Consider the following 23,920-nt stretch of genomic DNA (forward strand, 5'->3'; position numbering starts at 1 on the left):
TATTGGTTTTCTGTCTAGAGGATCTGTCCATTGATGTGAGGGGGGTGTTTAGGTCTCCTACTATGATTGTATTCTCATCAATATCTCCCTTTATGTCTGTTAATATTTGTTGTATGTATCTGGGTGCTCCTATGTTTGGGGCATATATGTTGATGATAGTAACATCCTCTCCTTGGATGGATCCCTTAATCATTAAGTAGTGTCCTTCTTTGTCTTTCTTTATGTCTTTTGTTTTAAAGTCTATTTTGTCTGATATGAGCGTTGCGACTCCTACTTTTCTGTCATGTCTATTGACGTGAAATACTTTTCCCCACCCTTTCACTTTCAATCTATATGTATCTTTTGTCCTAAGGTGAGTTTCTTGTAGGCAGCATATTGAAGGTTTTTGCCTTTTTATCCACTCAGCCACTCTGTGTCTTTTGATTGGGGCATTCAGTCCATTGACATTTAAGGTGATAATTGATAGATGATTATTTATTGCCATTTGAACCTCGTGTTCCAGTTGATTCTATGGTTCTCCATTCTTCCTTTCTTTTTTTTTTTTTTTTTTTTTTTTTTGTTGGATGGTCTCCTGTTATTATCTGCTTGAGTGTATTTTTTTTTTCATTTTTTGTAAATGCAATATTTGGTTTTGGCTTGTGGTTGCCCTGTTTTTTAAGTATGCTAACCCCTTCCCATAATTGTGTGTTTTAGCCTGATGGTCCTGTAAGTTCAAACACTTCATTACTATATTAAAAATTAAGAAGAGAGACATACATACAAACAAAAAGGGTTATTTACCTCCTAACATCCCTTGCCCACATTTTGTGGTTTTGATGACTCTTTTATTTTTTTCTTTTTAATTTTATTTTGTTTGAAGTATGTTCATGATTAAATCTGTATGCTGGCTTATTTGAGTGACTGCTCTCTGATTGCAATTTCCTCAGTCCTAGTTCTTCCTCTTCTTCTTCTTCTTTTTTTTTTCTTTTCTTTTTTCTTCCCTTTCCTTCCTTTTTGGTTTAGAGAAGCTCTTTCAAAATTTCCTTTAACCTGGGTTTTGTGTTGCTGTATTCTTTAAGTTTTTGTTTGTTGGGAAAAATTTTTATTTCCCCTTCTATTTTAAATGATATTCTTGCTGGATAAAGTATTCTGGGTTGCATATGTTTTCCTTGTAGCACTTTAAATATCTCTTGCCATTCCCTCCTGGCCTGTAGTGTTTCTGTAGAGAAATCAGCTGATATTCTTATGGGGGTTCCCTTGTAGGTAACATTCTGTTTTTCTCTTGCTGCCTTTAGGATCCTCTCTTTATCACTAACTTTTGCCATTTTTATTATGATGTGTGTTGGTGTGGGTCTGTTTGGGTTCAGTTTGTTTGGGGCCCTCTGTGCTTCTTGTATCTTGAACCCAGTATCCTTTAGATTTGGGAAGTTTCCATCGATAATTTCTTCAAATATATTTTCCATTCCCTTATCATTTTCTACTCCTTCTGGAATTCCTATTATGCGTAGATTGGCCCGCTTTATATTATCCCATAGGTCTCTTATATTGCTTTCCAGTTTTTTGATTCGGTTTTCTCTCTGCTGACCAGATTGAGTGATTTCCATTATTCTATCTTCCATATCACTGATGTGTTGTTCTGCATTATTCATTCTGGTTTTTACTGCCGTTAGTTCAGTTTGCGTCTCTGCAAATGAATGTTCTAGTTTCTCTTGGCTCCTCCTTATATTTTCTAGTTCCTTTCTGAGGGTATCTGCGTTACTGTTCATATCTTCTCTTAATTCCTTCAGTATTTTCCCTATTTCTCTTTTGAACTCCAGGTCTGTCAGACTGCAGAGATCTGTTTCATTGTTGACTGTTTGAGGTGAGTTCTCCTGTTGGTTTGACTGGGGGTGGTTTCTCAGCTTCTTCATCTTGCTTGTTGTTTTCTTTCTCCTTTTGGAGTTGTACTCTCCGTGATCGGGTAGTGTTTGCCTTGTCACTACCGTGGAATATTTCCTGAGGGCTGGCGTTGTTGGTCAATCTTTTTTAAGGCAGTGTGGCTTTTCTGGAGTGTTGATGGGGCTAACAGTGTTTCTTTGAAGCAATGGAGGACTTCCTGAGGGCAGACAGGACTGGGAGGTCCACCCCACGATGGTAGCAGATTTCACTTGGTCATGCAGAGCTTGCTCTGGTGTTTTTAGGCTGTGGGGTTCTTGCAGGGAGTTGGCGGTGTTGGGCAGCTGCTCTTCAGGGGTGCATCACCCCCTGGGGGCTGGAGAAGCTATCTGGGTCACTGAGAACCTGAGAGGCTCTTCCCTAGGGCAGCCCAACTCAGAAGGACAGCCTGAGGATGTAGGTGAATCTTTTCACAGTCTGGCTGAGCTTGTTGCAGCTTTTCTGGGCCGCAGGGGCCCTTCCAGGGGGCTGGTGGTGCTGAGCAGTTATTTCACGGGAGTGGGGCATCCCCTGGGAGCTTGGGCGGGTAGCAGGGCCCTTGGAGACCCAAGAGGCTCCTCCCCAGGGCAGCCCGACTCAGAAAAACCGTCTGAGATCTTTTCCCAACTCGGCCAGGCTTGTTGCAGCTTTTCTGTGCTGCACGGGGTGCTGCCTGGAGCTGGCAGTCCTATGCAGCTGGTCCACTAGGTCTCAGCACCCCCTGGGGGCTTGGGCGGGTAGCAGGGCCCTTGGAGACCCAAGAGGCTCCTCCCCAGGGCAGCCCGACTCAGAAAAACCGTCTGAGATCTTTTCCCAACTCAGCCAGGCTTGTTGCAGCTTTTCTGGGCTGCAGGGGGTCCTGCCTGGAGCTGGCAGTCCTATGCAGCTGGTCCACTAGCTCTCAGCACCCCCTGGGGGCCTGGGCGGGTAGCAAGGCCCTTGGAGACCCAAGAGGCTCCTCCGCGAGAGCATAGGGGGTGGTGGGGGCGGGGGGGATGCACTGGGAAGCGCAGCTTTCTGCTAGCTAGCGGACCTGTAAGCTTGCTGTGGTGTGGGGGGTATTCTATGGGGACCCACCCCTTCTTCTCTCCCCTCCCCAGCACGGGTGCAGACCAGGCTCTTCTCCCAGGTTCCCTCTAAGGCGGCTTTCCACTTCCCCGCCCTTAGAGTATTGCTCCCTTCCTCTGCGACAGCTTTGTTTTCTAGTCTCCCAGGCAGTCTCTGCCCCTTCAAATGGTTTAGAGACCTCCCAAGCAGTTTCCGCTCTGCCCCGCCCCCTAGCCCGGGGACTAATCTCTGGAGCCAAGGTCTTGGTACCCAGCCCCCACCCAGGCGTCCCCCGGCCTCCTCTCGGGGACTAACCTTCAGAGGCAAGGTCTCGGTGCCCAGCCCCCAACCAGGCGTCTCAATTTTTGGTGACTTTGCCCGTAGTTCAGATGGTCCGTTGGGTTCTTGATGGGTTTTTCCGTACTCCAACTTACTGACTGCTACACTCTTCTCTGCATCTGGAGATTCCTCCGGTTCGTTTGATCTTTCCCCCGTGTAGGTGACTTTCCAGGGTGCGGGATCCCTTTCTCCTCCGCAGTTCCCTTTCGGGAGCGCCCATCCCACTCGGATTCACCTTCTCTCACTCTCCTCTTTTCTCCCGTTCTGCCCAATAATTTCACGAACTTCTTGCCGTTATTGGAGTTTAGGTTCCTCTGCCAGCGATTGGTTGCTGTTCTGTGTGAGTCATTTCTTCTGTAGATGTGCTTTTTTTGTTGTGTTTGTGTGAGAGGGCGAGCGTGTCCCCCTACTCCTCCGCCATCTTGTCCTCCCGTATCGGATTTTTCTTATTCTTTAGCTCACCTTTAGTCCTTTACCCTAAGGAATAATCATACTTTGCATCTCTGCAGAAAGTTTTGTAGCAACCTAAGACTGTAAAATAAGACTTTGGCTAAAAAATGGTCTGTATCAATAAAACGGAAATTTATGTAGTGATGTATAATGATATTTTAGAAAATAATGTCAGGTTCATGATGCATTGTTATGGAAAAACAAAGGTTACAATAAAACACTATGTAAAGCAAGACCTGTTATTTTAAACATACAAATCAGAAAATAGAGGCTAGCATACAGAGAAGACTAGAAAGAAATTTATCAAAATATTAATAGTGATTATCTATGGGTAGTGGATTTCCTAGTATTTTTTTTGTTTTGTTTTCCCTGTGCAACTAGATATTCCAAATGAACATTATGTTATCATTATAATTAATAAATTATTAAAAAATGCTGCCTTGAACATTGATAATATTTATTTGTGACAGTGTTATTTTACTGTTAGCTTATTTAATATTCTACTGTATCTTTTGGCTCCTAAAGTAACTCTTCCTTGAGAAAGTTAATTGAGCTGTTAGGTATGTAAACTTAGTATCTCAGGCTGTGTATAACTTCAGTTCAGGTCCTTTATATTGCTGGGTAAATTTAACCTTTGATAGACTTATCTATTGTCTTACTCAAAGTAGTTTCTTCAATAAAATTAGAATTTTCTATTTTACTTTAACCGATCATTTGGGAACTAGAGTAAAGTAATCCTTACTGAAGTTATCTTTAATTTTACTTTTCTAAAAGGAGTTGAATAAAGTCACTACTCAACTGGCTCAGGTCACTACACATTTGCAGGATAAGCAAGAATATGGCAGTCAGGTGAAAAGTCATCTTAAAGAATATAAAGAGAAACATCTCTCTTTAGAACAGAAAACTGAAGAATTAGAAGGTCAAATTAGGGTTTGTATAAAAGAAACTGAATTTCGCCATATTTTCTGTTCCTGTAGCAATGTAATTGATGACTCAGATGGAATCTAAGATTTCAAACTTTCAAACAAAGGTTAAGCTGTGATGTAAAAGTTTTAAAAATTAAAAAAAAAGAAAGATTTCTCATCATGGTGCAGGGGTTAACAAATCCGACGAGGAACCAAGAGGTTGCGGGTTCGGTCCCTGCCCTTGCTCAGTGGGTTAAGGATCCGGCGTTGCCATGAGTTGTGGTGTAGGTCGCAGATGCAGCTCGGATTCCATGCTGCTGTGGCTCTGGCGTACGTAGGCCAGCAGCTACAGCTCCGATCAGACCCCTAGCGTGGGAACCTCCATATGCCACGGGAGCTGCCCAAGAAATAGCAAAGAGACAAAAATAAATTAAATAAATAAATAAATAAATAAATAAATAAATAAATATATAAATGGAGTTCCCATCGTGGCGCAGCAGAAATGAGTCCAACTAGGAACTATGAAGTTTCAGGTTCAATCCCTGGCCTTGCTCAGTGGGTTAAGGATCTGGCGTTGCCATGAGCTGTGGCGTAGGTTGCAGATTTGGCTTGGATTTGATGTTGCTGTAGGCTGTGACATTGCTAGGTGTAGGCTATAGCTCTGATTTGACCCCTAGCCTGGGAACCAAAAAAAATTACCTGTGCTTTTTCTTGTTTGATTTTTGAATTCCATCTTTACTTTTAACTTCTTTGTTAAAGGAGGGCTTTTGCAAATAGCAGTTAACATATATACTGGTTCCATGGTATGTGTAAATATTTCAAAGAGACAGCCAACCAGGGATCTACTCTGTAATTATGAGGAACTTATTTTTTGTTTTGCTATATCATTCCTGTCTCTTTCCCTCTTTATTCCAGTATAATATTCAGGGATGGCATATTTCTTCCTATTTTAAACTTTACATTTATACTCTTTGGGTTTTGTTTCTAATTTAATATCATTTAAATTTATTATAATTTACACTATGGTAAACTTCTTTCTTTAATACAACTCCAGATGAAAGTTTGGAGCTAAAGAGATTAAGTGGCTACACATATGAGAGAAGGATTTGACCTGAGTCCCTTGTCCTTTAAATTAAAACTGCTGTAAGTTAAAAATTTCTCAAGTTACTATATATATAAGTTATACCTCCACTGTCAGATAAAGCACTTCTGTACAACTGTAGAATCCTGGGCTTTGAATTTGTATACATCCACATCAGTATAACGTGGAAGAAGAAAATTACATTTTCAGATCTTCTCTGCATTCCTTTTTTTATTTTCTTTATGGTCAATAACATGGCATGACAAATTACTCGACATAATGGTTGAAAAAAACAAAAAAACTAATTTTTTAGATGAAGGCGTCTCATGAGAAGTCTATTTAAGTATCTTTTAAAAATAGTTATTTAGAACCAATAATATTTATTGTAACCTATCACAACATTGGATATTAGATATTTTTTCTAATCATTGTTTTAGGACGTATTCCATCTGTTACATAGAATTAACATAGTTACATTGAGTGTCAAATATAAGCCTTGAGTAAGAACTACAGGTACCTAGATTGGCTTATAAAATATTTAGGGCACAAAATTTTTTACTGCTATACAAGAAAATGTCTTGCTCATAGATTTTTGAACTATGTACTTAACAGTTTGACTTTTTTTTGGCTTCACCTATGGAATGTGGAAGGGCCTCAGCCAGGGATCAAACTTGCACCACCGCAGCAACCTGAGCTGCAGCAGTGACAATGCCGGATCCTTAATCTGCTGAGCCATTAGGGAACTCCTGACTTTTGTGAATTTGTAAAAGTACCCACAGTTATATCTACATGAATGACACAAAAATCACACTGTGAAGAACAATGATCTCTAGATGAAGAGATTGAAGAAGCAAAATCAGAAGTTTAATTGGTTTTATGTTTAGGGTCAATAGGTGTTAATGAGAAGGATGACATGACAACTGCATTTTAGTTGTGAATAGTTCTAATTATCTCAGTATTATTAACTGTGATTATAAAGGAGTACATATTTTAAGTGGGCCCATGTGTGAACCTGTTACTTAGTTTTTTCGGACTTTAGTTAATAAATTTTACGCAGGTAACAAATATAATTATTTTAAGTTTTTCTCTTAGAGTTAATTTTGAAAATTAAAAACTCAGTGACTGCTTCTCCTATAGGAAGCCTGCTGCTAGGTTTTCTTAAATATTCCATGATAAATGGCAGCTTTATTCAGTGAAAGCTTCAGAGTGTATTTTTTATTATAACAGATATTTTTGGCTATTTTTGTGTGTTATGTCAACACCAGTTTGAATGTAAACAAAAGTGGTATAATGTTATAGTAGATAATTGACATTAAAGTTGTTATTATATTTCTTCAATAGAAATTGGAAGCTGATTCACTTGAAGTTAAAGCAAGCAAGGAGCAAGCTTTGCAGGATCTACAACAGCAAAGACAACTGAACACAGATTTAGAGCTTAGAGCTACAGAATTGAGTAAACAAGTTGAAGTGGAGAAAGAAACATAAGCTTAATGACTTAAGGGGGAGCATTGTAAACTAAAAATTAACATATTTTTAAGATTTCAATTTTATCATCACATCTTTAAGGATTTACTTGATTCTATAAACTGCTTATATTAACATGAATAAAAATAAATCCATATAATATGGTTAAATAGGAGGGCTTGTTACCAGTCACATTTCAGCAGACTTTGTCTTTAAATGCCAAATATTCCATTCCGACTGTGTTGACGGACTTGATCTGTGGCAAGAGCATGAAGATTTTTGACTCTCAGTAGTAAAGATGGAAGTTGGGTGCGTGGGAAAGTTACCTTTCAGAGAAATGAAATAAAACCCATCAATAATTAAGTTGTTTTACACCTTCATGGTTGCATCCTTGTTTTGGGAGGGATGACAAAATTTTTTTGTTCTCATATCTAGTACATTGGGTCCTGATACTGTGAATTTGAGGATATACAGGTGCAAATGGCATTTCTTCTCACTGATAACATCATAGTTTCCAGTGCTGACGTTTGGAGAGTACACCTGATCCTTTGTATCACCCACTAACTTGGTTGTCACCTCTGGAAGCCAGTCATGTGTCTTTGAAGGTGACCTCTGAGTTGCTTCTTGTTCTCTTTCCCAAGGACACTTATGGGATCAGTGGTTCTTTCCACTTCTACTAAGGTTTTTTTTGTTTGTTTTTTTGTTTTTTCCCTTTATACGAACATTTCCTATGTTGGGTCCTGCCTTTCTAGAGTACTACCTAAGAAAGGCAAGCTAGGTAAACATATCTAGAGTTTGACTAAACCCTCAACCTTGGTTGAAAGGCTCAGCCCACATAACAGGGCACAGGGCCCACCTTTCTCAAGGGCCACTGATGCTATTCAAGCCCACCAACTTCCATCTTATATTTTCATTCCTCTGCAGTTTAATATATTTTCAAATATCTTTTGTGATTTCTTCTTTGATCATGGTTAGTTAGAAGTATTTTGTTTACTTGTCAAATATTTGGGATTCTTGTAGATATCTTACTGTTACTGGTTTCTCATTTAATTCCACTGAGGTCAGAGAACATACTCAGACTTTTCAAACTGTTTTATTTAGGGCCCAGTATATGGCTTATCTTGGTTAATTTTCCATGGGTACACATATGTGTTGTTGGGTAAAGTATTCCATAAATATCAATTAGGTTGAGGTAGTTGATAATATTGTTCTAATCTTCCATATCCTTGCCATTTTTTCCCTTCTGGTCATTTCTATCAGTTTCTGAGAACGGAGTGTTAAGGTTTCCCAGATCATGTGTGGTTTTTTTTTTTTCATTTTGATTTGTTTTGTTTTTTTATTACTAAGTGACTTTAAAAAAACAGCTAAGTTTTGCAGTCACTATGAAGGCCTTTATTTCTATTGCTGTCTTTGATTCACATAGTCATATGATTTTATAATAATTATTTGTGGGAAAGTTAAATAGCATAGTGAATAAATATATCAAGTCCTAATTTCAAGGTTGCTTGACATGGATTTTAATTATATTAAAATGGTAAAGTAATAATTAGTACAATGACTTTTCTGTTTAGACCTTTAAAAATCAGTGCGGTACAGGATCCTATGAATGTAGTTCACTTTTCTAGCTACTTTTTAGAAAGTAAAAGTAAGTTTCTGGGACTAAAAGTTCGAAATTTTCAAGGTATATGTGCAGCTCTGGTATTGTATTAATACCTAACTTCAATTATGTGGCTGATATAGCTTTTAATAATCTCTCTTTAACATATTGTTCAATTTATAGTAAGTACATTGATGGTAAAATACACTAGAAAGAGGATACATTCTAGAAATACTACTTTGCATCTGGTTTTATTTTCTCTTTAGAAACTTGTTGATCTTTAATATGTGCTTTTCCTTTGATATGCATATAAACATAATTGTATTCATTTTATGAAAAGAGAAGTCTTTAACTCTTACAGCAATATGTGCATTTCCTTATTCTTATAAATTTTTACTGATTTAGCTACAGAAAGCATTTTTTAAGGGGCAAATAATAACAAATCTCTTACATAATCTGCTAGGTTCTAAGATTACAATAAATCTTTTGTCCTTCCTCTATCTGAAATGAGATATTCTTCTATTTTTTTCCTACTTACCTTATGTGTTTTGAAGTTTAAGTCGTTTCAAAGATATAATGTGTTTTATGTTTTCAAGGAAGGAGGCAAATTTCTGTATGTTCAGGGGCTAATAGGTTCTTTAGAGTACAGGGAAAACTTTTCTGGCTGTCGTAGGCTAGGTTTGCTCTATGCACAGTTTTCTTTGGGGATTAAGTCAGGGGCGTTAGATGGTCTTGACTTTACCACTAATTTATTTACTTGAGGTAAATCTTCTTTATCTGTTAAATAGTCAGAACAGATGTTCTACGGCATTTTTTTGGTTGTGTGGTTTTATTATTTTTTGACTAAATTTTTTTTGCTTTTTTTAAAAAAAAATTACAGTTAATTTATAATGTTGTACCAACTTCTGCTGTACAGAAAAGTGACCCAGTCATATACATGTATATATACATACACACACACACATATATACATATTACTTTTCTTATATTATCTTCCAAGATATAGTTCCCTGAGACTTGATATAGTTCCTGTGTTATACAATAGGACCTCATTGCTTATCCATTCTAAATGTAATAGTTTGCTTCTACTAACCTCAAACTCCCAGTCTGTCCCATTTCCCCTTGGCAACCACAAATCTGTAAGTCTGGGAGTCTGTTACTCTTTTGTAGATAGGTTCATTTTGTGCCATTTTTTTGAGGGGGGAGGGGCTGCCCATGGAGCTCCTGGGCCAGAGATCAGATTTAAGCTGCAGCTGAGACCTATGCCTCAGCTGCACCAATGCTGGATCCTTTAACCCACTGTGCTGGGCCAAGGATTGAACCTGCATCCTACCAATTCCATTGCGCCACAGTGGGAACTCCTGTGCCGTATTTCAGATTCTGCGTTTAAATGAAATAGGGTATTTGTCTTCCTCTTTTTTCTTAATTTCACTTGGTATGAGAATCTCTTGTTCCATATGTGTTGCTACAAATGGCATTACTTCATTCATTTTTATGGCTGAGTAGTATTCCATTGTATATATGTACCATATCTTCTTAATCCATTAATCTGTAGATGGACATTTAAGTTGTTTCCATGTCATGGCTATCGTGAATAGTGCTGCAGTGAACATGGGAGTGCATTTATCTTTTTGAATGAAAGTTTTGTCTCGATATATGGCCAGGAATAGGACTGCTGGGTCATATGGTAGTTCTGTATTTAGTTTTCTGAGGAATCTCCATATTATTGAACCTCCATGGTGGTTGTACCAATTTACATTCTCACCAACAGTGTAGGAAGGTGCCCTTTTCTCCACACCCTCTCCAGCCTTTGCTATTTGTAGACTTACTAATGATGGCCATTCTGACTGGTGTGAGGTGGTACTGGCTTGATACATTAAATTATTATTTTTACTTCTTAAGGATACAAAAAAGTTTAAAAAAGTAATAATTTATTTTGAATGGTAAATTAGAGGTGATAAATTATGCATTATTAAATTTTTTCTTAAATAGCATATCCAGTACAAAGTTGGATCTACAGAAGAAATCTGAAGCACTTGAAAATATTAAGCAAGTGCTTACCAAGCAAGAAGAAGGAAAAAAAAATCCTTAAACAAGAAAATAGAAAATTTAAGTCAAAATGCAAAAATGCAGCAGGAAGAATTGAATAACAAAATTCAAGCAGCAGTGACAGAACTACACAAAGTGAAGATGGAGAAAGAAACTCTAGTAACAGAGCTTTCTGGAGCAAAAGAGGAATTATCAAAAGTTTCTGATTCTTTGAAGAACTCCAGAAGTGAATTTGAAAAGGAAAGTCAGAAGGGAAAAGCTGCTATATTAGATATGGTTAGTTGTTTGTATTTACTTTTTTTTTTAAGCAGAAGTGATAATATTTAAAATGTACTGATTCTTCTGCCTAATTCATATTTGACATTTTCTTTTTTGCTTTATAGGGCCACACCCATGGCATGTGAAAATTCCCACAGGAGGGGTTGGATTGGAGCCACAGCTGCAGGCCTACAACACAGCCACAGCAATGTGGGATCTGAGCTGCATCTGTGACCTACACAACAGCTCATGGCAATGCCAGATCCTTAACCCACTGGGTGAGGCAAAGGCCAGGGATCAAACCCGTACCGTCATGGTTACTAGTTGGATTCATTTCTGCCAAGCCACAATGGAAACTCCTAAAAAAAAGATTTTCATGTTACTTTTATGTTCCTTTCTGTTTGGAGAAAACATCTATCTGTACACATTCCCTCTTAAAGTATATGTGATTATTTTTATTTATCATTTCAACACTTTCTTTTTAAGAATTTCCTTGCTTCCTTTTTTTTGAAGCATATTATTCTACGTTTAAAATAGCATAATTTGGAATTACCTGGTGGCTCAGGAAGTTAAGGATCCAGCATTGTCATTGCTGTGGCTTGGGTCATTGCCGTGGTGTGCATGGGTTTGATCCCTGGCCAGAGAACTTTTGCACACCACAGATGTGATCAAAAAAACCAAACCATATCCACAACCACATAAGTTATTTAATTTAATTAATTCTGTGACAAAAAATGTGGCTTCCAAACCAAAGTTTTCTAAAATCTTGCCCAAATACTATCTAAATTATTTATTGTGACTCTTGGTTGATGATTGAAACACTTAGCCTTTTCCTGTTCCTCCTTCCTTACTGCTATAATACTTGCCTGTTTTTATTAATGAAATGGGATTATTTTGTCCCATCTTCAATGATCAGCAATTCTGGTTTATTTCCTTCTAAGGACCTTATAAGCTTGTAAACCAAAAGTCTTATTTTACTACAGATATTTTCGGCATAATATAGTTTCCATTTTTTTAGGAGAAAACCTGCAAAGATTTAAAGCATCACCTTGAAGTACAGATAGAATGCGCACATAAGGAACAGAATGAACTGAAAAACTCACTTGAAAAAGAGGAGCTAAGATTTTCTTTTTCTGTAACAAAATATGTTATAGCATAATAAGGTATTTATATTTTCAAAATATTTTCAGTGATAATTAGGTCAAAAGAAGGTTTATTTCATTTGTGTTCTACCCACTACTAAAAAGATTTAACCTAGTTTTTGATAAGAGGCCTAAAATAAAAGTAGTTAATTAAAGATGGAAAATTGAGTAATCTAACTATAGAGTTATAATTAGATAATTTAGATTAAGGCAGACTACTATGGATAAAAAAAAGTCTTGATAGGCTTTCCGTAGAAATGAAATTTTAAGGGCAATTTCATGGACATTGATATTAATATATTTGATAATGGTTGTTTAACAATGAAGAGATTTGTTGGCGTTCCTGTCATGGCTCAATGGTTAACAAACCCGACTAGTGTCTATGAGGATGCAGGTTTGATCCCTGGCCTCGCTTCGTGGGTTAAGGATCCAGCGTTGCCATGAGCTGTGGTGTAGGTTGCAGATACAGCTTGGATCTGCTGTTGCTGTAGCTGTGGTGGAGACAGGCATTTACAGCTCCGATTTGACCCCTAGCCTGGGAATCTCCATGTGCCACAAGTGCGGCCCTAAAAAGACAAAAAAAAAAAAAAAAAAAAGATTTTCTGTGGTTAATACTTCTGTTGTTCTCCATCAAAAGAAGCAAGAGTATAATATACATTAAGCGAGTATAGTAATATGTTGCTATTTTTTCTGAAGGCATACCTCCAGCAGCCAGAGTCCAGGCATGTAGCTTTCTAGAGATCTGATTTGATAAAGTAGTGAAACCTGGTCCTGACACATCTGTAGTGTTGTGTTCTGGTTGTTGCTTGAAAGAAGACACCTGTGTTTTAGATGCCAACATGTAACTGGCAAAATTATGGTGGTTTAGTGTATAAGTTCTGAATCCAGATTGTCCAGATTTATATCCTGGTTGTGCCACTTAATAGCTGTGCTGTCTTGCCTTGTCTTAGGCTGACAACTTGATCTCTCTGTGTTCCAGTTTTCTCAGTAGAAGATAAGGCTAATAAGAGAATGTTCACTATAGAATTATTTTGAGAAATAAATTGGTTAATATATTTCAAAGTGCTTAGAAAACCAGCTTAACAAAATAAATGGTCAAATGTTAGCTATTACTTTGTCATTGGTTATCATAACCAGTGGTACTTGTTAATCATTATTGTTATACTACCTGATTCCTGCTTTGCACAAAATATTTCCCTTTGTGTTGGAGATAAGCTGAAGCACTGAATTTTTTTCAAAAGTTACTCAGAATACGGTCAAATTGCTCAAATTATGTTCATAGTGAAATATGCATAAAACATGAAACATGACCTTAGCTAGAAATGTCGGAGAATGTGTAGTTCTCCTTGGCCACAGAGGAACCTCTCTTAGCTTCTATATGATGTCTAATTTTGAACAGAACTATATCCTAGTAGATTGTAAAAAGAAGGTATTAACAAAATATTCCTCAGATCTCTAAATGACAAATTGTGTGCGGTATAGTTTAGTTTCATCAAATACTAAACATATTTGCCAAAATTATTTTGGTTTTATTGCAGTTAATATGAAGCTATCCTTTCTGATGGTGGCTAACAGGCTCAGGTAGCATTTGCATATCCTTGAAAGGCAGTAGACATTTCAGCAATCTAGAGATGAATGCTGTTTTTCCCTATGTTATGATGTAAAGGAATAGTCCATTTCCAAGCTCTATCCAAATATATAAGTTAAAAAGGAAAGGAGGATTAAACAAATATTGAAGATTAATTCAGCATGCCATCTAATAGTGTATAGTGTCAGTCATGAAAGCTCTGTGAGGACAGGGATTTTTCTTTTGTGGTTTACTAGTGGATTGTTTATGGCCATCAGACCCAGTAGTTTCTACTTAGAGTAGTGCTTAGCTTGAAGTAGGGTGAATGGATAAAAGAATGCTAAACAGATTTTTATTTTCTTTTAGACTTCTCATCAGTTTAAATTGGAGTGCAATTCAATGCAGGGACAACTAATGCAGGCCCAGAAGAGTTTAAAACAAAAGGAAAAAGAAGAACAACGACTTCAGGGTAACAGAAATGAGTTAAAGCAACTGACTGAACAGAAGAAAAAGCAAATTGAAGCACTCCAAGGAGAGATTAAAAGGTAGTGATATTTGTTTTCTTTTTATGGGAAGATAGTGATATTTGTTTTCTTTTTATGGGAAGCAAAATTGTGCATTGAAAATAGTAACATGATAATTAACACAGATGAGGTGCAACAAAGAAAAATTTATACATGCTCAAATTTTTTGAAGTTAAAATACACAACTGTACTTCTATGATTGACTAAGTCTGGATTTCCATTCACTGTAATCATGTTGTTCGATAATTCTTATAACACTAATCATTTGTTTGATAGACAAAACTTTTTGTAAAATAAGATACAACAACATTGAGAAAAATGTATAAACATCTCTAGTGTATTAGAAAATTTTAAAGGAATTTAGCAATAAATTATCCTTATTAAGGGAAATAATCAAGATAAAAAATCACAATGTGAGATATATTTATATCTACTATAACGTATATAATGTAGGTTTCATATGGTTATAATTGTTTGATACTTTTAAGTTAAATCATAATGGTTTTTATTTCCAAACCTATGATAAGTTATTATTAAGCATCTGTTCTTCATTCTTAAATATGTTTTAATATTTGTCCAGACCAAGAGTTGATAAAAGTGGAATGAACTTAGTGTTTGAACAAAATGAGGTTTTCCTCATGGTTGTTCTATGTTAATTCATGCAGGGAGAAGGGAGATATAAAATCCTTAATATGTAGAACCAAATACTTCATAGCATTAAGAGCTGGCTTGTCATATTACTAGAGGAAAAAAAATAACCCCACAAATACATTCTTTTATGTGGACCTCTGTTTTACAACCATTATTATGGCTGCTTTACAAAAGAGTAATTTTCTAATGACCCTTTATTCTTTTTTTGTGTGTTATCATATGTAATCAGAAGTCAGGATATAATTATCACAATATGTATTTTGGTTTATGATTTGATATCTTGAGTTCATTTGTTTTTTCAAAATCCATTAGCCTCAAGAGTTCCCATTGTGGCTCAGGGGTTAAAGAATCTGACTAGGAACCATGAGGTTTCAAGTTCGATCCCTGGCCTTTCTCAGTGGGTTAAGGATCTGGCAGTTGTGGTGAGCTATGGTGTAGGTTGTAGACGAGGCTCAGATCTGGCATGGCTGTGGCTGTGGCATAGGCTGGCAGTTGCAGCTCCAATTAGACCCCTAGTCTGGGAACCTCAATATGCCTTGGGTGCAGTGCTAGAAAAAGACAAAAACAAACAAACCAAAGAAATCCATTAGTCTCATATTAAAGTATTCCTTAGATCATTTTTATAGCACCTGATTTAATAAGTAAAAAGTCTTAACAACTATTAGCACATTTTCTTTTTTTTAAATTACTAGCTACAACAAGATTTCTTCCAGATTTATGGTTAATGTATATTTCTTCTACTTTGCATGGCTTTACTAGATACCACCTTAAGAATTATGAGATTTAGAGGAAGTGTTGTTATCAGTAGTTGTCTTACATGGGTCTGTTAAAACAAATATACCATAGACTAGGTGGCTTAACACAATAAGCATTGATTTCTCAGAGTTCTGGAGACTGGGAAACTTAGAATAAAGGTACTTGGCATAGCTAGTGTCTGATAAGGGTCCACTCTGGCTTGTAGACAGCTGTATCCTGATATGACTGAGACCAGTTATCTCATTCCTTCTTAGAAGGGCACTAATCCCATTCACAAGGATTCCACCCCCATCATCTAATGATCTCCCAAAGATCCACTTCTACATACCATTACATTGGGGATCTAGGCTTAAACGTGCATTTTGGAGACATTCATTCACAGTAAGTAGTTCACTTATGCTAGTGCATGGATGCCAGAAAAAGGGACACAATTTTTAACCCTGAGGGAGTGCTGGGTGGATATCCAGTCTCTAAATTAGTTTTGGAATTTGGAGTAACTAGAGAATCATTGAGAGGCAAGAGTAGTTTGGCTTTATTGAGGAGCAGCATAATATCCTGGAAAGAAGGTAAATTTTAGAGTCAGGCAGATCTGAATTTAAATTTCATGTTATACGTATTATTAGGTTTATGGTCACAGGGAAGTGATTCATCTTTCTGAATTAATATAATGGGGTCATAGAGTTGTTGTCTACTCTGCCAGTGTCATGTTGCAAACAAAATAGTTGTGGGATAGTATATGGAAGTAGGCAAGCTGTGATCCAAGACTGTCAGTGCGCACGGCAAACCACACAGTGATGGTCTGTGGAAACTTATTAGTGGGCCACAGGGAAATAGGAAAAACAGGGATAAAGTTTAGGGTATAGATGTGTATGTGTACATACACTATATATAAGACACACATGCATATACTTCCTTTTTTTTAATGTGATTGTTTGGGAACCACTGAACAAGGATCCAGCACGGCTGTAAGTTATCGGTTCCTACAGCAACTTTATTTGAAACCTAATGTGGGAATACAGATTGAATAGGATATGGCCCCTATTCTTAAGTAGCTTATAATTTAATGAGGAAGCTGGTATGTAAGGACAAAGAAAATTGTAATAAAAAAGAGAAAAAAATAGAGCTCAGTAGAAGTTTTGGCTGGCTTTTTAGAGGAGCTGGCATTTCAACTGGATCTTTAAAGATGATTATAATTTTGAAAAGTTAAAAAAAAGGAAGAAGGAGTTCCCATTGTGGCTAAGTGGTAACGCACCTGACCAGTACCCATGAGAATTCGGGTTTGATCCCTGGCCCTGCTCAGTGGGTTAAGGATCCAGCATTGCCAGAAGCTGTGGCACAGATGCGGCTTGAATCTGGTGTTGCCATGCCTGTGGTGTAGGCTGGCAGCCTCAGCTCCGAATTGTCCCCTAGCCTGGGAACTTCTATATGCCATGGGTTCTGCCCTAAATAAATGAAGAAAGCAGATATTTCAAGGAGGAAGCAATACTAGCAAAGTTTTTGAAACTTAAAAAGATGTCATTATAGGAGGTTCGCTATTGGAATACATGGTAAGTGGAGAAGTGAGGGGAGATAAGGCTACAGAATTGGGTGAAGTAAGATCAGAGTAGATGGATAACTGTTTCTACATTAAATACTTGATATTGGAAGGTTAAAGGTTTTTAAGAAGGGGGAAATGTGATCAGACCTGTTTTAGTACAAAAACTGATCACTGTGTGAAGGGTAAATTGCAAATGACGGACCCTCCTGTATTCTCCTTTGGAATGTTGGATTTAATTCCATTAAAATAATTATCAAACTGTTACATTGACCTGTTGTTTTTTTTAACCTACCCACTAATAAATTTGAATTTCCAAAATCAGAGAACTGTGTTTTCTAACAAATAAGCTATCAGTGATTTAAAAAGAATGAATGGATGAATCAATGAATGAGCCTGTCATTTGGAGTTGATAAAATGAAGGTCCAAATATAAGCCCCAGAGGGCAATGATGATCATTGTTAAGACTTTGTAGAGTACTTTGGTGAATAAAGAGAAAGAAATCTGGATTTGTGGGGGGGTGATGTTAAAGTAGTAGTCTACCAAAAAAAAAAATGCAGTATAGTCTTCAACATGAAAAATAATGTCATAATGAAGAATCATTGGAGGGGATATGGGGTATTATCTGATAATGTATGGGTGATCAATGCCCTTCCCCCCCTTAGGCATCCCCTTCCCCACCATCTCCCAGCAATCTGCTTCCTAACTCAGTTGCACCTGTCTCTTTTTATTTATTTTTTTTGGCTGCACCCATGGCACTCAGAAGTTCCTGGGCCAGGCACTGAATCTGAGCTGCAGCTGCAGCCTATGCCACAGCTGTAGCCATGCGAGATTGCTTCACCCACAGCACCACAGTGGGACTCCTCTATCTCCTTTTCTTATTTCCCAACTTCCATAATCTTTGTCCAGGTTTTGTCTTATATGGACTATTATAAGATCCTCTTAGTGGAGTTTTGGGCTCTATTTGTCCACTTCCCATCTATTTGTCATTCACTCATTCAAGAAATATTACTAGGTATGTATTTTATGCCATGGGCACATTTCTGGGTGTTGGAGATGTGGCTGTGAGCATACAAGTAACCTGTTCTCATGGATTTACACCTTCTTGAGGGGGGAAGAGGCTTCACAAAAGACAGTGATGGATTTAGCCCTGCTAAAAGGCTGGGTGATCAAAGAAGCTTCTCTGAAGAGGTTTGAGCTGGTACATGAAATACACGAGCCATACATACAGTGCTCAGGAGAACAAGTACAGAGATCTTTGGCTACAGCAAGCATGGTAGTTTCTAAAAACAAGTATAGTAGGAGAGAGGAAGAGTCATATGAGCTGAGCTCAGCGAAGCAGACAAAGCATAAACATGCAAACTTGTAGATTATAACAGAATGATATATTTTATTTGAAGGACAATTAGAATCAATTAGGAAATTTTGAGCAGAAAATGATGGGATATGACTGAAGGGAGATAAAGGAGCAAGCAAGGAGGGCACTGAAAAACTATTGCAGTAGTCCAGAAAGTCCATGATGATGGCATGAACTAACATGTTACAAGTGAATGATTTGGAAGTGTCTTTTGGAAGTTAAATCATCAGGGCTTGCTGATAGATTGGATGGTGAGAGATGCTGGAAAGAAGAGTCAGGAATAACTCTAGGTTTCTGGCTTGTGAAGGTGGATGGATGGCCATATTTATTGGGGGAAATAGTAGCTTTTTGAGGAGGAGGATTGTTGTCAGGAGTCAAGAATTCTGCTTGAGGTAGATATCTATCAGTCAGTCAAGGGAAGATGTCTGGGAAGTCCTTTGATATAATGAGCTCAAAGTTCAGGCAGAGGTTGGAGCTAGAGACTTAAATTCAGAAGTCAACTGTAAATAAAGTACTTAAAGCTATGAGTCTAGTTAGGATATTCTAAAGAGAGACTGTTTATAGAATAAAAGCAGCCTAGGGATGGAACCCTGGGGTCTTGTACTACAGAGCGATCAAAGGCAGTAGTAAGAGATTTTAGGAAGGAAGAATAACCAGTGAGGTAATAGGTTAACCTAAAACACAAGATGTTTTGGAAACCAGGTTCAAGAAATGTTTCTAGCAGGGACCATCATCAGCTATTTTAAGGACTGCTGGAATGTTCAGTAAGATGTGGACAAGAACATGAATATTGGATTGTGGAACAAAAAGGTTGCTGATAAATTCAACAGCAGGTTCATGGAAGTAGTAAGTTTATTTTAAAAGCCAAGTGCTTCTTCTCATACTATACATACATATCTTCTAATTACATCATAATTTGTGCACATCTCTTGAATCTTCTTAAAGACTGAAAACAAGTTTAGAGGAGTTGGACCTTTGCAGGATTTTCATTTCTTTTTCTGCCTTGATGTTAATGAACATGCCCTTAGAAATTTCTTGGGTCATTCTTGAATTTTAGGGAGCAGAAACAATACACTTGAGCTCAGTAATGGCTTTGAAATTCTTTCATGCAGAAAATTCCTCTAGTTCAACCTTAACTTTCAGCATCTTCTAAAGCATGCATAGCACTCTATCTTCCATCAGAAAGTAGTTGTTACTCTCAGTCTCCTGAGACCTTGGTACTTGACACTTACCAGTGAAAATATTTTTTTCTTTACTTAATTCTTTTTTTAATTGGGACTTGTCAGATTTTGTAATTCTTTAATTTTGTATTTCTAAGTAAGATACTCTTTATTACAGTAGAATTTTAAGACATAACTTTAGTTTGTTCTCAGGAATCTTAGTTATTGGATTTCATTCTGTATTTGTAACTGGATTTTTGTATGCATACTGTTTTAAATAACTTGTATGTTTCAGATAGAACTTGAGAATAAACTACAGCAGCAGTCAACACAAGCAGCACAGGAACTTGCAGCAGAGAAAGAGAAAATATCAGTGTTACAAAATGCCTATGAAAAAAATCAGGAAAATCTAAAGCAGCTTCAGTCTGATTTCTATGGGAAGGAATCTGAACTTCTTGCCACAAGCAAGATCTCAAGGTATCATAAAAACTCACTATGTTATTGATAAATATTAAATGATTGATCTGAACCCAGATGGGCAGGGAATGTTAGTATTTGTGGAATATCATACTTGTTTTCTTTTGAATTATTTTTGGAGAAATATGCTTTTTAAAAAATAAGTTGTGGGAATTCGTGTCGTGGCTCAGTGGTAACAAACCCAACTAGTATCCATGAAGGTGAGGTTTTGATCCCTGGCCTTTCTTAGTGGGTTAAGGTTCCAGTGTTGCCATGAGCTGTGGTGTAGGTCGCAGATGCAGCTTGGGTCCCGTGTTGCTGTGGTGTAGGCTGGCAACTGTAGCCCTGATTTGTCCCTTAGCCTGTGAACTTCCATATCCATGGGTGCAGCCCTAAAAAGGCAAGGAAGAAAAGGAAGGAAGAAAGGAAAAGAGAAAAGAAAAAGAATTCTACTGCAGTGCCTTGGGGAGGCATGGGTTTGATCCCTGGCCTGGAGCAGGGGGTTCAAGGACAGCTGCCACTCAGATTCAATCCCTGGCTTGGGACCTTCCATATGCCATGGGTGTGGCCATTTAAAAACAACCACAAAACCCCATACAAATGTATCTTTTAATAGTGAAACAATTTGGAAATATGTTAACTGTCGTATTAGCTTATCAAAGGACTTTGCTGCCTATGTAAAAAAAATAACTTATAAAGGACTGCTGTTAGAAAATCCAAGGAGTTTTCAATGTAAACCACTTGTGAAAATGGAAGCAATTTTATTGTTGCTTCTCAAGAAAGACTGACTTTAATTTTATGGATTTGTTAACTTCCCAAGACTATTGGAATGCATAATGGTTAAAATCGGGAGATTATAACTCAAAGTAAATTTAACCTTAATTATCTAAACATATCTGGATACCTTGTCCTTGGCAATACTATTTGATTAGATAAAGTATCATTAAAATGAATGATATACAAAAAAGGTAAATAATTTTTATGTAGCATTAAGTTATCAGTTCTCTACAGGAGATGGAACATTTCTATTCTCTCAAAGAAGACTTAGCCAGTCCTCTTTTTTGTCGTGGTGAAATATTATGCTTTTTGATCCTTTAATGTGTATGGTTTTTTGTTTGTTTGTTTCTTTGTACAAAGTGCCTTATTGACAAATTTTGTCAAATCACAGAATATTTATAATATACATAAATATACTATGTTTTATTCATAAGCTGTTTTAGGGAAGGCTTTATGAAGGAGGTAGGACTTGACCAGGTCCTGAAGGATCTAAGAATTTGAATACCCAGAGTCCTGAGAGAGATCCGTTCACTCAGGGGCACATTTGAGAAAAGGTGCTGCAGCAGGAACCAGCAAAGCTGGGAGTCAACATAATTGTCTTGCCAGAGTGATGGTTGGTGTCTGGAAGTTTAAAAGGTTGGGTTCAAATTGTGAAGTATCTTAGATGCCTAGCAGGGATGACTGGAGTTTATATTTGGGGGAGAGGAGAAGAGTCATCTAAGCAGAGGAATAAAATGAAAAAAAAAATTTGTAGGCAACTTAACCTGGAAGTTGTTTAAAGACAGCTTAGTTTGGACCTGAGGTAAATTAGTGCCATGGAGATTAAAGAGGCTGTCTCCCTTCCTCCTCCATAAACTCCAGCAGTCTAGGTGTGAATTGATTATGACTGGGGTTAAAAAGGTTGGAACAGAAGAGATTAATGGGAGAGAGACAATGAAACAAAAAGGATGAATAACATATAGGTAGAGAGGAGGTGAAGGAATTGTTGGTGACTAATGATCTGACAAAGAAACAGGAGATTGGGTAAAAGAATTTTCATAGGGCCAACAATAGATATTTTATATATATCAAGTTCAAAATCAACAAGTTGTTTTAAGGAAAAAAATACCACCTCGACATTTAGAAAGCATCTTACTTGCTGTATTCTCTAAGTAGCTTTAAATTACTATTTTTTTTTCCCTTTAGAACACTATTGAAAGTTGGGGAGGGTTGGTGGAAGAGTTTGGACTTTATCCTAAAAGAAGGAGGATTTGCAAGGATTTGTATTTTATTTAGGCCAATAACTGGCAGCAGGATAAGGATGGATTGTAGGGGAACCTGGGTGAATGTGGGGATGAGACAGAGGAGACTGTGCCATAGTCCAAGTGAAGATGATGGTGGCTTGAGCTGGTAGGAGGAAGGATGGGAAATGCAGATGAACTGGAAGGACTATTTGGTGACAGAGAAGATGATATCTAAAGACTGACTGTAAAAGATCTACAGAAATCACACTTTTTCTTCATATGTATGTTATTTACGCATGAGAATAACAACAAGTCTTAGATCTTTTAAATCAGTATTTTTTCATTAAGCCAACTATTTTTGTCTAAAATGTTATGTCTTGTTCTAATTTTATACCTGAAAGAATGCAAATGTAAATATGGGAAGAAGAGAAAGACAGAGGGCTAAGGCTGCCATGGAGTTTTACAACTGCTGAGAGGCCATGAATAGATCTTTCTTCCAAAGCTTCCTTCTGCCTGTGAGACTGAAGCCCTGCTTGGCTGGTGACAGGCCTAATGTTTGCACAATAACAGAACTGTGACTGGATCTCAGCTCTTCTGATTCATGATTCTTTTACCATCATTTCACTAAATTTTTTTTTAATAGAAGTATTGACATTTAATTCCTTCCAAAGTGAGAAGTTATCTGAACTACTTAATAAAAGGAATTCCTAGGAACATTCAAATCAAATTTATAGGTCAGAATAAAGGATGGTTATTGGCCATTCTTTTGCTTCCGTGATTTTTTCAATTTTATGATTCTTATTTTTTCCATTATAGTTGGTTTAGTGTTCTGTCAATTTCTCCCACACAGCATCGTATTTGTTAAATAATCTTGTGTACAAGAGAGAAAAGGAAGAAGTTCAGAACCATGTAACATGACACCCAAGTCAGGGGTGCCATCTGTGGGCATGTGGTGTATCTAGACACCAGTGAAATGCAAGTCCGGCTGGCTTGATCTATGCCTTTAGCCCCATCTGCTGGATTATTAATGAAATACTAAAGTTTGTGACTGGGTATTCCAAATTGGCCATGCTGTAGGTTATTCTTTCTTGTCAAGAAAGTTCATAGAAATGGAATTTAACTATAGATTTTGTACCGTGAATGAAGTGAGAATTCTAGGATAGTAAGTTTAAAATTAAATATAAACCTTGTTAGCCTAATACTATTCCTTATATCATTTCATCAGATATCAAGAATAAGTAACAACTAAAATTTCTAAAATTTTATTTTGAAAAAAGAAAAATTTTTGGACCAAAAAAAGCTACCACAGAATAATGCAGAAATTCCTTTTTGGCTACACTACTATGTGTTTAGGGTATTCCAGGATCAGGTTTGGTATTTGTTCTACTCAGGAATTTGCTTATTCTGGTGGGAGTCAGTGGGTTAAAGTAGCCCCAGTAAAACCACTAAATGAGAGAAGGAGTTCTCCAACGTAAAAAGATCCTGAGCAGATGAAAATATCCTGGCCTGCAGCCAGGAAAAGGAATATATAGCAGTGTATTGCTGAATGACACAAATGAATATTTAGAGGCAAAGTCGAAGAGTATGTCTTGGCATCTTCAGAAAATAGTAGCACAGATTTTGAGCTTGATTTTAAAAGATTTAGTCATTAGGTTTTTGTGAGAGTTTACAATGTTATAGGCAGCTATTT

General features: G+C 37.2%; 1 protein-coding gene across 6 annotated transcripts in view; it reads left to right on the forward strand.

Annotated features, from left to right (window-relative positions):
* LOC146398983 (uncharacterized) overlaps positions 1 to 23,920 on the forward strand; it is a 97,465-nt gene that overhangs the window by 21,682 nt on the left and 51,863 nt on the right. For all 6 annotated transcript variants that reach the window (XM_084980948.1, XM_084980947.1, XM_084980945.1 and 3 more), the window contains exons 2-5: positions 10,769 to 11,101; positions 12,102 to 12,246; positions 14,159 to 14,337; positions 20,070 to 20,251. The gene's annotated coding sequence lies outside the window, so the exon portion shown is untranslated. The remainder of the gene's footprint in view (positions 1 to 10,768; positions 11,102 to 12,101; positions 12,247 to 14,158; positions 14,338 to 20,069; positions 20,252 to 23,920) is intronic.

Source organism: Sus scrofa, chromosome 10 (genome assembly GCF_054392235.1).
Source record: "Sus scrofa isolate SSC_HxYL_T2T_F1_AM1 chromosome 10, Sscrofa_HxYL_maternal_Yorkshire_Landrace_v2.0, whole genome shotgun sequence".
Taxonomy (NCBI): domain Eukaryota; kingdom Metazoa; phylum Chordata; class Mammalia; order Artiodactyla; family Suidae; genus Sus; species Sus scrofa.